General features: G+C 37.6%; 1 long non-coding RNA gene across 1 annotated transcript in view; it reads right to left on the reverse strand.

Moving 5' to 3' along the window:
* Nucleotides 1-278: 278 nt before the first annotated feature.
* The window catches only part of LOC132658349 (uncharacterized), a 43114-nt gene continuing 26793 nt past the window's right edge, over nt 279-16599 (reverse strand). The window contains exon 2 of the long non-coding RNA XR_009597834.1: nt 279-562. This is a non-coding gene — a long non-coding RNA (uncharacterized LOC132658349). The remainder of the gene's footprint in view (nt 563-16599) is intronic.

Here is a 16599-nt window from a genome sequence, read left to right on the forward strand (position 1 = left end):
AGACATTGTTCTCTCAACTCCTAGGACTTAGAACTGATAAAAATTTGACACATACCACATTTGATCAATTTTTTTTCATATTCATGGCCAAGTAATTAGTGTCCTTTCCTTTTTTCTTATTTCCTGTCTCTAAAAGATCTTAAGAGGTGGGTAAACAGGGGCTTTTGTTTTCTTTATATTTTATTATTTTGAAATCTTGTAGGACTGCATCTAGGCAAGCATCTCACTCTAATAGTAATCTTCTCAGCTTTTATCCATCCTTGGGAAATTTTCTTCTATTATTTTTTTTTCTTCAAAATTCCTACTAGATGTGTGTGTGTGTGTGTGTGTGTGTGTGTGTGTGTGTGTGTGTGTGTGCTCAGTTGTGTCCAGTTCTTTGCAGCCCCATAGACTGTAGCCTGCCAGGCTCCTCTGTCATGGAGTTTTCCAGGTAAGAATACTGGAATGGGTTGCCATTTCCTCTTCCAGGGTATCTTCCTGACCCAGGGATCAAACCTGGGTCTCTTGCATCTCCTGTACTGGCAAGCAGATTCTTTACCACTGTGCCACCTGGGAAGCTCTCCTATGAGAAAGATATAAATGTTCTGAATTAGTTTTCAGTGTCTCTTAAAGTTTTGTCCCATTTCTTGTGATTCAACGGAATTTTTTCAATTTAAGTTTTATTGTCAAGTGGTGAAACCAAGTGGAGGAGTGTTGGGTAAGCCATGAATGGCTGTCTACATGGACAGGTGGGTCCAACTTGACCTCTTGTTATGTGTGGGTATGCTCAATACTATTCACAACATGGGATTGGGGAACACAGAAAGTGAGGACAGACAAGTCTAAGCAGGAAATACATACAAATACATAGAATTAAGCAAAACCAATAGGCTCACCCATAGCTTGAAAAACGTTAAGCAATTCATTTCAAAGTGTGTACTGGAGTCCATTTCCAGTCTTACTCAAAACATGCAAGTCATTCTATGGTGCTTAGTGAAATACGATACGAATTCTATTGATGTTGTTGTTTAGTTGCTAAGTCATGTCCAACTCTTTTGCGACCCCATGGACTGTAGCCCACCAGCGTCCTCTGCCCACAGAATTTTCCAGACAAGAATAATGAAGCGAGGTGTCATTTCCTTCTCCAGTGGATTTTCCCAAGTCAGGATTGAACCAGGTCTCCTTCATTGCAGGCAGATTCTTTACTCTCTGAGCCACCAGTGAAGCCCTCCTTTCATGTTTATGTACAACAAGATATTTCCTAAATGATTTTCTAAATTCTTTGTGAAATTTTAGAGTTTATCAGCCAACATTAACAGGTTGTTAGAATTCAGTAACTTTACCCTTCCCAAGAAGGACTGAATGCCTGGGTCATGCACCCTGCTTGTGTAAAGTGGATTCTTTTCTCTGAGATGATACTGTGTGGAATCCCATGCTGATAGATCAAATACTCCATAAGCCCTTTGATACTGATGCTGGCTATGGACTGTGAGTGGAAAAAGCTGACCTATGTTTGACAAATGTGTTTATTTCTGTCAGAATCGATGCTGGCAGCTTTAAACAGGTTGCTGTCATCATACTTTGGGGTCTCTGAATATCATTGTCAGGACAATCAACCTCAAAATGTTTGCATATTCCTTTTACATATAAAGTATATAATTCTTTGAGTAAATGGTGGGATTTCACTTTGGGAATATTAATATAATTGTTTCCATGTACATACACATCTACTGTGAGGTCCTTCCTCTTAGGGACTTGGTCTCTTCTCCAGACATGGGGTTCCAGGTCAAAAACTTGCACAGATTGGAAAAGTAGGGAAGAGACTGTGGCTTTTAACCAGGACCAATCCTGTCAGTCTGTTGCCCTTTCCCTTTTACTGGATGCCCAGCTATTGTGTACCTCTGGACCTGATTTTGGTCAACAACTCCATAACTCTTCACTATAAGGCCCCTTGACCACCCCTCAGACGTCATTAGAGTTTTATTCAGTTGATTTCTAACTGCTGCCATTTGGTCTCATTATTCTGGGGTCCTAATGTCTATTCCCACTGCTATCAGTAGACAAATTGTGTAACCATCTCTCCTACCATCATCCCTGGTGTGCAGAGAAGAACAACCTCCATGCCTCTCAGTGATGCTTATTTTGTTGGCGATGGGCCTCCAGACCATCTGTGAGACAGTGTCATTTCATGGCTTTCCAGGGTGACATAGTATATCAACTCTAGTCTTCGTACTATTCTGATCCTTTTAATAGGGTCTCCTTTCCATCATGACAATTCCTGAACTTCTATTTAGCATGGGATCATCATGCTTCCTAACTTCTAAGAGATATACTAGAAGCAAGTTTACATCACCTCCTGGAGTTCTTGACAGAGTTTTATATCCCATATCAAGAGAAAAAGCCCTTGAAATTTTTTCTTTATTATACTTTGTTTTTGAATTTCTCCCTTTGATCAAATAACCCTCCAAAACTAATCCCATGCTTACCCTCCTTGCTCCTTCTGATTTTTCTGGCTGGTCTTCAAGTTTATTTAAGATATAATCCTTTTATTTTTTCATTAGGTGACCCACATTTTTGGCTAAGATTTTTTATTATTTGATCCTATGTGCAATAGAAGCATAGAAGCTGCAAGAGAAGTTGGGCAGCAGATTCTAAAGAGGACACTAGTTATTTGTAAAGGAATCTTCTGACTTATTTTCAAGCAGCATACTTGAAAATACTTATTTCAAGAAGATTACAACCACTTCTACAGAAACAGTAACTTACACATTTGCTTTATGTATCTGTTTCTTTCATAATTAAAAATACAGTGATGGATGATGGATAAATTAGGAGGTTGGGATTAGCAGATGCAACTACTATCTATAAAATAGATAAATATATAAAACATTAAGCACAGGGAGCTATATTCAATATTCTGTGACTATGATGGAAAAGAACATGAAAAACAATATGTATACATATGTGTTCTCAAGGCAAGAATACTGAAGTGGCTTGCCATTACCTTCTCCAGTGGATCACATTCTGTCAGACATCGCCACCATGACCTGCCCATCTTGGGTTGCCCTGCAGGCATGGCTTGGTTTCATTGAGTTAGAGAAGGCTGTGGTCCTAGTGTGATTAGATTGACTCGTTTTCTGTGAGTATGGTTTCAGTGTGTCTGCCCTTTGATGCCCTCTTGCAACACCTACCATCTTACTTGGGTTTCTCTTACCTTGGGCGTCGGGTATCCCTTCACGGCTGCTCCAGCAAAGCACAGCCGCTGCTCCTTATCTTGGATGAGGGGTATCTCCTTACCGCCACCGTTCCTGACCTTCAACATGGGATAGCTCCTCTAGGCCCTCCTGTCCCTGCGCAGCCACTGCTTCTCGGGTTGCTCCTCCCGGCTGCTAGCCCTGGTTTCAGGCGTGGGTGGCTCCTCCCAGATGCTGCCCTGGCCTCAGGCTCAGAGTGGCTCCTCAGGGTCACCGCCACCTGGCCTTGGGTGCGAGGTGGCTTCTCCTGATCGCCCCTGACCTCGGACGCAGGGTTTCTCCTCCTGGCTGCCACTGGCCTCGGACACGGGGTAGCTCTTCTCAGCCACTGCCCCTGACCTTGGACGCTGGGTAGCTCCTTTTGGCCATTCCTGCACCATCACAGCCTGGCACTCTAGGCCGCTGCCCCTGACCTCGGACGTGGGGTGGCTCCTTTCAGCCGCACTTAGTGCACTGGCTCGCCACCGCCTGCAATAGTGCCAGCTTGCTGCCGCCCCCTGAGCTTAGTGCACTGCGCAATATGCTACTGGAGATCAGCGGAGAAATAACTCCAGAAAGAGTGAAGGGATGGAGCCAAAGCAAAAACAATACCCAGCCGTGGATGTGACTGGTGATAGAAGTAAGATCTGATGCTGTAAAGAGCAATATTGCATAGGAACCTGGAATGTCAGGTCCATGATTCAAGGCAAATTGGAAATGGTCAAACAAGAGATGGCAAGGGTGAACGTTGACATTCTAGGATTCAGTGAACTCAAATGGACTGGAATGGGTGAATTTAACTCAGATGACCATTCTATCTACTATCGCGGGCAGGAATCCCTCAGAAGAAATGGAATAGCCATCATGGTCAACAAAAGAGTCCGAAATGCAGTACTTGGATGCAATCTCAAAAACGACAGAATGATCTCTGTTTGTCTCCAAGGCAAACCATTCAATATCACAGTAATCCAAGTCTATGCCCCAACCAGTAACGCTAAAGAAGCTGAAGTTGAACAGTTTTATGAAGACCTACAAGACCTTTTAGAAATAACACCCAAAAAAGATGTCCTTTTCATTATGGGGGACTGGAATGTAAAAGTAGGAAGTCAAGAAACATCTGGAGTAACAGGCAAATTTTGCCTTGGAATGCAGAATGAAGCAGGGCAAAGACTAATAGAGTTTTGCCATGAAAATGCACTGGTCATAGCAAACACCCTCTTCCAACAACACAAGAGAAGACTCTACACATGGGCATCACCAGATGGTCAACACCGAAATCAGATTGATTATATTCTTTGCAGCCACAGATGGAGAAGCTCTATACAGTCAACAAAAAACAAGACCAGGAGCTGACTGTGGCTCAGATCATGAACACCTTATTACCAAATTCAGACTCAAATTGAAGAAAGTAGGGAAAACTGCTAGACCATTCAGGTATGACCTAAATCAAATCCCTTATGATTATACAGTGGAAAGTGAGAAATAGATTTAAGGGCTTAGATCTGATAGATAGAGTGCCTGATGAACTATGCAATGAGGTTTGTGACATTGTACAGGAGACAGGGATCAAGACCATCCCCATGGAAAAGAAATGCAAAATAAGCAAAATGGCTGTCTGGAGAGGCCTTACAAATAGCTGTGAAAAGAAGAGAAGTGAAAAGCAAAGGAGAAAAGGAAAGATATAAGCATCTGAATGCAGAGTTCCAAAGAATAGCAAGAAGAGATAAGAAAGCCTTCTTCAGCGATCAATGCAAAGAAATAGAGGAAAACAACAGAATGGGAAAGACTAGAGATTTCTTCAAGAAAATTAGAGACACCAAGGGAACATTTCATGCAAAGATGGGCTCGATAAAGGACAGAAATGGTATGGACCTAACAGAAGTAGAAAATATTAAGAAGAGGTGGCAGGAATACACAGAAGAACTGTACAAAAAGATCTTCACCACCCAGATAATCATGATGATGTGATCACTAATCTAGAGCCAGACATCTTGGAATGTGAAGTCAAGTGGGCCTTAGAAAGCATCACTACGAACAAAGCTAGTGGAGGTGATGGAATTCCAGTTGAGCTGTTTCAAATCCTGAAAGATGATGCTGTGAAAGTGCTGTGCTCAATGTGCCAGCAAATTTGGAAAACTCAGCAGTGGCCACAGGACTGGAAAAGGTCAGTTTTCATTCCAATCCCAAAGAAAGGCAATGCCAAAGAATGCTCAAACTACCGCATGGTTGCACTCATCTCACATGCTAGTAAAGTAATGCTCAAAATTCTCCAAGCCAGGCTTTAGCAATACGTGAACCGTGAACTCCCTGATGTTCAAGCTGGTTTTAGAAAAGGCAGAGGAAAGAGAGATCAAATTGCCAGCATCCGCTGGATCATGGAAAAAGAAAGAGAGTTCCAGAAAAACATCTATGTCTGTTTTATTGACTATGCCAAAGCCTTTGACTGTGTGGATCAAAATAAACTGTGGAAAATTCTGGAAGAGATTGGAATACCAGACCACCTAACCTGCCTCTTGAGAAATCTGTATGCAGGTCAGGGAGCAACAGTTAGAACTGGACATGGAATAAAAGACTGGTTCCAAATAGGAAAAGGAGTACATCAAGGCTGTATATTGTCACCCTGCTTATTTAACTTATATGCAGAGTACATCATGAGAAATGCTGGGCTGGAAGAAGCACAAACTGGAATCAAGATTGCCAGGAGAAATATCAATAACCTCAGATATGCAGATGACACCACCCTTATGGCAGAAAGTGAAGAGGAACTAAAAAGCCTCTTGATGAAAGTGAAAGAGGAAAGTGAAAAAGTTGGCTTAAAGCTCAGCATTCAGAAAACGAAGATCATGGAATCTGGTCCCATCACTTCATGGCAAATAGACAGGGAAACAGTGGAAACAGGGGGCTCCAAAATCACTGCAGATGGTGACTGTAGCCATGAAATTAAAAGAGGCTTACTCCTTGGAAGAAAAGTTATGACCAACCTAGATAGTGTATTCAAAAGCAGAGACATTACTTTGCCAACAAATGTCCATCTAGTCAAGGCTATGGTTTTTCCAGTGGTCATGTATGGATGTGAGAGTTGGACTGTGAAGAAGGCTGAGCGCTGAAGAATTGATGCTTTTGAACTGTGGTGTTGGAGAAGACTCTTGAGAGTCCCTTGGACTACAAAGAGATCCAACCAGTCCATTCTGAAGGAGATCAACCCTGGGATTTCTTTGGAAGGAATGATGCTGAAGCTGAAGTTCTGGTACTTTGGCCACCTCATGTGAAGAGTTGACTCATTGGAAAAGACTCTGATGCTGGGAGGGACTGGGAGCAGAAGGAGAAGGGGACGACCGAGGATGAGATGGCTGGATGGCATCATGGACTCAATGGACGTGAGTCTGAGTGAACTCCAGGTGATGGTGATGGACAGGGAGGCCTGGCGTGCTGCGATTCATGGGGTCTTAAAGAGTCGGACACGATTGAGCGACTGAACTGAGCTATACATACATATAACTGAATCACTTTGTTTTACACCAGAAGCTAACACAATATTGTAAATCAGCTATATTTCAATAAAAAAGAGAGAGAGATTTAACTGTATCTTAGCCTACTTTTCAAAACTTAATAACAATATATATTTATCCTTGTTTTTATCTCTTATTTTGATATACATAACAAATATTTGTTGAATATGATATGAGATGCAGGTTTGAGACAAAGGTTCTAAAAAGACTTAGAGATCTTAAATTCAAAAGATTAAAAGTATGTATGCTATCTTGAACAAGATTGATTTTAACATAATTTTCCAGTAGTAAGTAAATTCAGATTATAATATTTTACTCTTTCTGCTATGCTAAGTACTTTCATGCTTAAGGCTTTGAATGGTGGCCAGGTGGCTGTATTTTGTTAATAATTTATATAGTTTATAATATTTTAAACAATGATGTTCAATTAGTATGAAATATTACAAGGATATTATGAAAGGTAAGTGTTTCTTCAGCCTGTCAATATTCAGAAAAAATATATTTACCCAATATCCTGAAGAAAATCTATTTATCTGAGTAAATGTGTTAATTTCCTCGGTTTGGTATAATAAAATACCAGTAAGTGTGTGTCTTAAAAACCTGGTGCTTTGTGACAACTTAGAGGAGTGGGATGGAGTAAGAAGTGGGAAATACAAGAGAGAGGGGAGATATGTATACCTATGGCTGATTTATTTGATATGTTTTAGAAACCAACACAATATTATAAAGTAATTATCCTCCAATAAAAATATGTAAATTAAAGAAAAATCCCAAACCAGATACCTCTTCCTTGCTTCTCTCCCAGCCTCTTGTGGTTTGCAGCAATCTTTGACTTTCCTTGTTTTATAGATGTGTTTCTCCAGTCTCTGCCTTCATTTTCACATAATACTTCCCTTGTATATCTTCACATAGTCTTCCCTTTGTGCAGGTCTATCTTTGTGTCCAAATTTCCTTTTTCATAAGGACACCTGTCATATTGGCTTAGAGTTCACCCTAGTTATATCAACTTGATTACCTTTGTAAAGATCCTATTTCCAATAAAGTCACATTCTCAGGTACTGCAGATTAAGACTTCAACACATTTTTTGGAGGATACTATTCAACTCATAACAGATGAATTACACTTACTCAAAATTATAACCATATTGCAAGTCAAAACTATGGACTTTTAAACTCACAGAGAATTTTTAAACTCACAGAAAATTTGTTATGTAGATTTTAAAAAGCAAATGCTTCCACTAGCCTTAAAAATTTCCTATCATGTCGAATTCTTAGTATTTTTTGCACATTTGATTTCCCTGGTGATGTATAAAAGCTTAAATAATTTAGAAATCTGTGTGTCTTTCATCTGCTCCAGTACACTTCTGTATTCATTTTAAAGACATTATCCATCCCCTCCAATAAGTTTGGCTCTGCAAAGAAATAAGGATACATATCACATTTGGAATCTGTGTTTTTTCTTAATTCCTTTTATATGCCCTATTCTGTCAGACTCTTCTAAACTCTGGGAGATAGTGGAGGACAGAGGAGCCTGGCATGCTACAGTCCATGGGGTCACAAAGAATCAGACATGACTTAGCCACTAAACAACAATAAATATCTATCTATATAATATAGACATATAGTTTGTAGGTTATGTTTTTTTTTTTAAATTAAATGTGTTTTATTTTATAAGGCAGTGGATCACAGCCTTGGCTGCACTTAATAATCACTGGGGAAAATAAACGTTGAGAGGTTTGGTCAAAACTTCTTTTTAAATGAATAGTTAGACTACTGTCAGGAAGTAAATAGCCCTGACTTGATTGTGCCATTGGTTTTCAGTGTAGTTTTAAAAAATATCTTTCCAGATAGCTTGTGATACTTTGACATTCAATTACTTTAGAATGGCTTAATGATTCAGTAGGCTTAAGATATCCAGAAGAAAAATCAATGTGGTAATTTCATTCCAGGAAAATAACTTTTTTATAAATACATAGTGTACCATTAGAAGATATATTATTTTTATATTAATTTTTCAAGTAATTTTTTTTAGTAAAAATAAACACTCTTGATAGACTCTTATTCAGCCTATTGAATCCTCTTTATTCCACTTCAGAAATATAATGAAGTCTTTTATATATTATGAGTCCTCTTTGTCTAGTACTTGTTATCATTATTCATTCTACCTTGGAAGAAAAGCTATGATTAACCTAGACAATATATTTAAAAGCAGAGACATTACGTTGCCAACAAAGGTCCATCTAGTCAAAGCTATGGTTTTTCCAGTAGTCATGTATGGATATAAGAGTTAGATTATAAAGAAAACTGAGCACCAAAGAATTGATACTTTTGAACTGTGGTGTTGGAGAAGACTCTTGAGAGTCCCTTGGACTACAAGGAGATCCAGCCAGTATATCTGAAAGGAAATCAGTCCTGAATATTCATTTGAAGGACTGATGCTGAAGCTGAAACTTCAATACTTCGGCCACATGATGCAAAGAACTGACTCATTAAATAAGACCCTGATGCTGGGAAGGACTGAGGAGAGAGGAGAAGGGGACAACAGAGGATGAAATTGTTGGATGGCATCACTGACTTGATGGACCTGAGTTTGAGTAGACTCCGGGAGTTGATGATGAACGGGGAAGACTGGTATGCTGCAGTCCACGGGGTTGCAGAGTCAGACACAACTGAGTGACTGAACTGAACTGATCAGAATCAGTTCTGTATTTCCCTAAATGGGTTAACCATACACACTCTAAAACATAGTCAAAAAGTTTTTCTCATTTAAATCAGATTTCTGACTTCAAAATACAAATCCAGTAGGATTATCCATTTGCTTACAAATTGTCAATTGTTTTCTATTCCTTTGAATGTAAAAATGGTTCCATAATATGGCAGATATGTATCCATGTCCAAAATCTAGTCTAACACTAAGCAAAAACATTTTGAAGTACTTTTTTGGTGATTCCTCTATCCCCAGATTTTCTCTGTCCCCAGAGACTGCAAATGCCTTTATTTTTCATGGCCTGATCACTTTCATCATTATTCAAATTACCATCCTCTACTTCATGGCCCCAAATGCTTCCTTCAGACTCTTTTGTCCAACTTCATAAGTAAAAACTTAATAATGATATTTTTGTCTTCACATATTATAGAATTTTTGAAAATGTCCACCAGGCTCTGACATTAGTTTGGTCAAAATGACAAATTCTTGATGTGAAATTGCTTATTGAAGAGTATTCCAGCAAAGAAGATTTGCTGGGTTCATGGAATTTTCTTTGTGAATGTGAAAACTTTCCATGCATGCAGTCAATCACTTATGGTCACATAAAATATACCTTAAAATAAATTTGGAAAATATCGAAAAAGTATTTTTTGACAAGACAGTATTTTGCATAACAGTGACAGATTATAACCAAAATCTTTGAAAAAATATTCAAATACTCTTAATGTCAAGAAACATATTGAAAGTAAAGATTGAAAATAATTCTATTAAATTTAATCCTATTTTAATTCCTATATATATTAATTAATAACACTTTAGTTTTATTTAATGAAATTTTCATTTACAATCTGTAACTTTTGAACATTATATTGAGTCTGTTCAACGAAATATTCTTGAGTGTATTTGAAAATTAAATAATCTTATTCCAAGGTTAGTGCATATAGATCAATGTAAAATTATAAAATCAGAATAAAGTAAAGGTTTATAAATAAATGTTGAGTTATGGTTTAAAATGCAGATAAATAACATATTCACAAGTACAACTGACATCTAATTTTAATGTATTTCAGAACATTCTTCTTAAATGCATTAAATGTAAGCTTTCCAGTTTTTAATTAGGTCCGAAACAAAATTTCTCAAAAGTATGGATAGAGGCTTTCTCTGAATATCATCCAATGCTGCTCACATCATTTTTATATTTTAAATTACTTGGAAGGTAGATATATTACAAAGCATGCAATTAAGAGGCAAAGATACATATATTCACTTTGATGCTGAGAATGTTGTTTAGTTACTTTCGAAAGAAACATGAGCAGTTTGGGCAAAACATGAACATTTGTTGAAAGTTGACAATTATGGGAAGTTATAACTTGTGTAAAATTGTGTAGTTGGTACATTGGGATATGAAATTGATTTGAAGAATCAATCAGGCTGGAAACTGAATAAAAAGATTTGTGTACTATACCAAGGACTATGTTATATTATCCTCTGGAGTGAAAGTTATGACCAACCTAGATAGCATGTTCAAAAGCAGAGACATTACTTTGCCAACAAAGGTCCATCTAGTCAAGGCTATGGTTTTTCCAGTAGTCATGTATGGATGTGAGAGTTGGACTGTGAACACTGAGCATCAAAGAATTGATGCTTTTGAACTGTGGTGTTGGAGAAGACTCTGGAGAGTTCCTTGGACTGCAAGGAGATCCAACCAGTCCATTCTAAAGGAGATCAGTCCTGGGTGTTCTTTGGAAGTACTGATGCTGAAGCTGAAACTCTAGTACTTTAGCCACCTCATACGAAGAGTTGGCTCATTGGAAAAGACTCTGATGCTGGGAGGGATTGGGGGCAGCAGGAGAAGGGGACAAGGGAGGATGAGATGGCTGGATGGCATCACTGACTCAATGGACGTGAGTTTGAGTGAACTCCGGGAGTTGGTGATGGACAGGGAGGCCTGGTGTGCTGCGATTCATGGGGTCACGAAGAGTCGGACTCGACTGAGCGACTGAACTGAACTGAGGAAAGTGAAGTCACTCGGTCGTGTCCGACTCTTTGCGACCCCATGCACTGTAGCCCACCAGGCTCCTCCGTCCCTGGGATTTTCCAGGCAAGAATACCGGAGTTGGTTGCCATTTCCTTCTCCAGGAGATCTTCCCAAACCAGGGACTGAGCCTGGGTCTCCAGCATTGTAGGCAGACGCTTTACCGTCTGAACCACCAGGGAAGTCCTATCCTCTAGAGCAATAGTACTTAATTTTGTTCTATGTAAGAATAAGTAAAATCACTATAAAATGTATGTTCTCAGATTCTGATTTTTTTCCATTTGAGAGTCTTGTTTAGTATGTCTAAGATAGTGAAAAGAATTCATTGTTTTTAACAAACATTCCATGTAACTCTGGTGATAAAGTCTTCTTTGGTATACTGTATTGGTGTTTTTCTTTCTGGCTTACTTCACTCTGTATAATAGGCTCCATGATTCATGTTGATGTATGGCAAAACCAATACAATATTGTAAAGTAAATAATAATAATAATAAATAAATAAATGATAAATGGTTAAAAAAAAGTCTTCTTTGGGAAATTCTATTCCAGGCCACCAGGATCAGATAGATTATCTTTAAAAATAAGCCTTGAAAACAGATTGAGCTTTTCCTATTTTATTTATAAAATATAGATAAATAGCTTTTGTAAATAGCTTTTCCTATTTATTGGCTATGTAAGTGATATCTTAGTATATGCATATGAAAAAGTGCTTATAGTAATTTTTGCCAAAAAACTCACATTTCCAAATAAAGAAATAATTCTATATATAGTACGTGACTGAGAAAATATACAGAATCTATGGCCACATATGCAAATAAATGATAGACTACATATTAGTTACAGTGAATTTATAAACATTTTGTGCTATTGCTATCACATATCAAGACCTCTGAAACAAATATGACTTTTTAATAAGGTGCCATTTTACATAACATTCAATGTCTAAAGCATTTGCATTTATAATTGGCATATAAGTGTTCACAAAAACTGAAATATTTATAAGGCAAGGAATAAGTTTTATGAAGAATTAGAAATCTGATGGATGATTCTGTAAAAATGAACTGTCTGCATTAAAAAGTGACAAGTTTTATAACTTTTCATAATGGTGATCTCTTACTAGCTATAAAGCAGTTAGCGATGTATAAAATTTTGATGACAAAAAGATTCATCACACTTTATGGCATTATAAGAAGCTATATTACTGTTTATTATTTTTATTCATATATTTTCCTTCCTTGTATTTTTATTCTATTATAAAAGGAATTATGTGTATTTAAATATTAACCTTGAGGTTTTCTGCTTTCAACAAAAAAGGAAATCGTAAAACATGGATTCCTATCACTTTCACTGGAGGTTTACTACAATCGCCATGTTTTCTAATATAAAAAGTCTAAGATTTTAAATTTATTCACAGAATATAAATTTCTACAACATTTTATTATTTTGTTTAGATGAGAGATTGCTAATTTGGTGTAAATTTACATTCAGTTCAGTTCAGTTCAGTCGTACTTTCCATATTTTTTTCTTTCTGGATCTCCATATTATTTTCAAATATTAAAAGATGCTCTTTGTAAAATTGCCATACACTTATATATTGTAATTCTAGATTTAAAGCTTTCCCTGGTGAATACATGCTTTTATTTTCATATAGTGATCAATATATTTTATTCTCAGTAATTCTTACTCCTACTTGATTAAAACATTTCACCCACTGAACCAGTAAGCTTTATTCTTTTACCAAGAAAATGGATCCAAATAGAATAATAAATAGCATGGCTTCATGATTTTCTGTGAAAGATTTCTTGTTTCTAAGGTTGTGGCAAGACAATATTTTGAAATGAAGGTGTTAGATCCAGACTCTTGAAAGACTATTTAAGTTTGATTCTGAAATATTAATTTTAAATAAAAGTTAGAACATTGTTGAATCAAAATATATAGAGTTTTCCCAATGAAACAAAGAGCTATATAGACATTTAAGTAGAACTTTCCCTCCTCAAAGAGAAAAGTCAAAAGGAAGGATGGAATATCTAATGGGAACATTTCCCTAACATAAAGAAAATAAGTATCTAAAATCTCCCTACATTAAGGGTGGGGAAATGAGAGAGAAAACCCACTAGTAAAAAATCCAGAGCAAATGTGGCTGACAGTCTGACTTCTCAGGGTAGAACAATAGACAAGCATGTGTCATAGAAAAACTTCACTTAAGGATGATGCATTAAAGAGTCCCTGAGTCCAGTCTAAAGTGTGAAAGGTTGGAAATGACAGAAGATCAAAAGGGACCTTGAAGTTCTTATTAGGGAGTACTTAGCGCACGTGACCTTTTTGATGTGTTCCTGAAAGATACATTTGGTTCAAATATATAATAGTGAGCATCAGTGGCTGGTGAGATAAAAGTTATGGCCCTGTGGAGACCAGGAATGTTTCTTTATGTATGAAAGCACATATATTTCTCATTTAAATCTTATGAGTTTGGAGAACACTATTAGAATCCTATTGGTAGGTTTAAAACTATAAAATTATTCTAAAAACTATATCATATACACCTTAAAAGTAAGTATAGTGTGTATCACTGAAAAAGCAGAATAAAAGTTATCTAAATTGTTTAACTTGTAAGCAACTTTATCCTCTTCCTCTTGCAAATTTTCGTATATATGTGATTCACAGCTATAATATATATGTAATATTTTCACATATATAAAAATTAGCAGTATGTATTGGGGCTTCCCTCATAGCTCAGCTGGTAAAGAATCTGCCTGTAATGCAGAAGATCTGGGTTTGATCCGTGGGTCAGGAAGATCCCCTGGAGAAGGAAATGGCAACCCACTCCAGTATTCTTGCCTGGAGAATACCATGGACAGAGAAGCCTGGCATGCTACAGTCCACGGGGTCGAAAGGGTCGGACATTACTTAGCGACTAAAAAAAGAGAGAGATTGAATACCTGGTTGGGGATATTTTTAGAAAAGATTTAATGGGGTTATCTCTGAATCTCTTTTATCCTAAAGGAATATTGTTGTTCAGCCACTAAGTCATATCTGACTCTTTGCAACCCCATGGACTGCAGCTTGCCAAGCTGCTCTGTCATCCATTATTTTACAGGGTTTGCTCAAATTCATGTGTATTGAGTCAGTGATGCTATCTATCTCATCCTCTGTTACTCACTTCTTCTTTTGCCTTTGATCTTTCCCAGCATCAGAGTCTTTTCTATAGTCAGCTCTTTGCAGCAGGTGGCAAAAGTTTTGGAACTTCAGCTTCAGTATCAGTCCTTCTAATGAATGTTCAGGGTTGTTTTCTTTAGGACTGACTGGTTTGATCTCCTTGCAGTCCAGGAAACTGTCAACAGTCCTCTCCAGTACCACAATTCAAAAGCATCAATTCTTTGATGCTCAGCCTTCTTTATGGTTCAACTGTCATATCTGTACATGACTGTTGGAAAAACCATACCTCTGACTTTATGAACTTTTGTCAGCAAATAATGTCTCTACTTTTTAAAATGCTGTCTAAATTTGTCATATTTTTCCTTCCTAGGAGCAAGCATCTTTTAATCTCGTGGCTGAAGTCACTGTCTGCAGTGGTTTTGGAGCCCAAGAAAATAGACTCTGTCACTGCTTCCACTTTTCCCCTTCTATTTGCAAGAAGTGATGGGACTGGATGCCATGATTTTATTTTTTTGAGAGTGGAGTTTTAAGCCAGCATTTCTACTCTTCTATTTCACCCTCATCAAGAAGCTCTTTAGTTCCTCTTCACTTTCTATCATTACAGTGGTATCATCTGCATATATTAATTTGTTGATGTTTCTCCCAACAACCTTGATTCCAGTTTGTGATTCATCCAGCTCAACATTTCATATGATGTACTCTGCATATAAGTTAAACAAACAGGGTGACAATATAACAGCCTTGATGTACTCCTTTCCCAATTTGGAACTAGTCAGTTGCTCCATGTCCAGTTTTAATTGTTACTTCTTGACCTGTGAACATGTTTCTCAGGATACAGGTTATGTGGTCTGGTATTCCTTTCTCTTTAAGAATTTTCCACCATTTTTCATGATCCGTACAGTCAAATGCTTGAGCATAGTCAAGGAAGCAGAAGCAGATGTTTTTCTGGAATTCCTTAGCATTCACAATGATCCTGTGAATGTTGGCAATTTGATCGTTGGTTCTTTTGCTTTTTCTAAATCCAGTTTATATATCTGGAAGTTCATAGTTCATGTACACTGAAGCCTAGCTTGAAAGATTTCGAGCATTATCATGCTAGTATGTGAAATGAGTGCAATTGTATGGTATGTTGAAAATGTTCTTTTGCTTTGCCCTTGTTGGGGACTGGAATCAAAACTGATATTTTCCATTTCTGTGGCCATTGCTGAGTTTTCCAAATTTGATAATATTTTGAGTGCAAGAGTTTAACAGCATCATCTTTTAGAATTTTAAATAGCTCAGTTGGAATTCCATCCTCTCCACTAGCTTTGTTATAGTAATGCTTGCTAAGGCTCACGTGACTTGACATTCCAGGATGCTTGTCTCTAGGTAAGTAACCACACCATCGTGGTTATCCAGTCATTAAGACTTTTCTTGTACAGTTCTTCAGTGTATTATTGCCACCTCATTTAATCTCTTCTGCTTCTGTTAGGTCCATCCAATTTCTGTCGTTTATTGTGCCCATCCTTGCATAAAATGTTCCCTTGATGCCTTTGTTTTCCTGAAGAGATCTCTAGTCTTTCCCATTCTATTGTTTCCCTCTATTTCTTTGCATTGTTCATTTAAGAAGGCCTTATCTTTCCTTGCTAGTCCCTAGAAGTCTGTATTCAGTTGGGTATATCTTTCCCTTTCTCCTTTGCTTTTTACTTCTCTTTCCTCAGCTCTTTGTGAAGCCTCCTCAGATATCGGCTTTGCCTTCTTGCATTTCTTTTTCTTTGGGATGGTTTTGGTCACTAATTCCTGTACAATATTAGGAACAAATATTTGAAGAGCTAAGGAAAATAAAGCAAAGTCATTGATATGGTAAAAGGTTTTGTATATCCTCACAACTGAAGAGGTTCAGGATGGCTCGAGCCAATGAGCACGAAGGAGCATAGTATGAATTAAGGTCAAAATACCAGGTCAGGTCAAGATGATGTAGTTGGATGCAGACTTTGGGAA

Source organism: Ovis aries, chromosome 1, assembly GCF_016772045.2.
Source record: "Ovis aries strain OAR_USU_Benz2616 breed Rambouillet chromosome 1, ARS-UI_Ramb_v3.0, whole genome shotgun sequence".
Taxonomy (NCBI): Eukaryota; Metazoa; Chordata; class Mammalia; order Artiodactyla; family Bovidae; genus Ovis; species Ovis aries.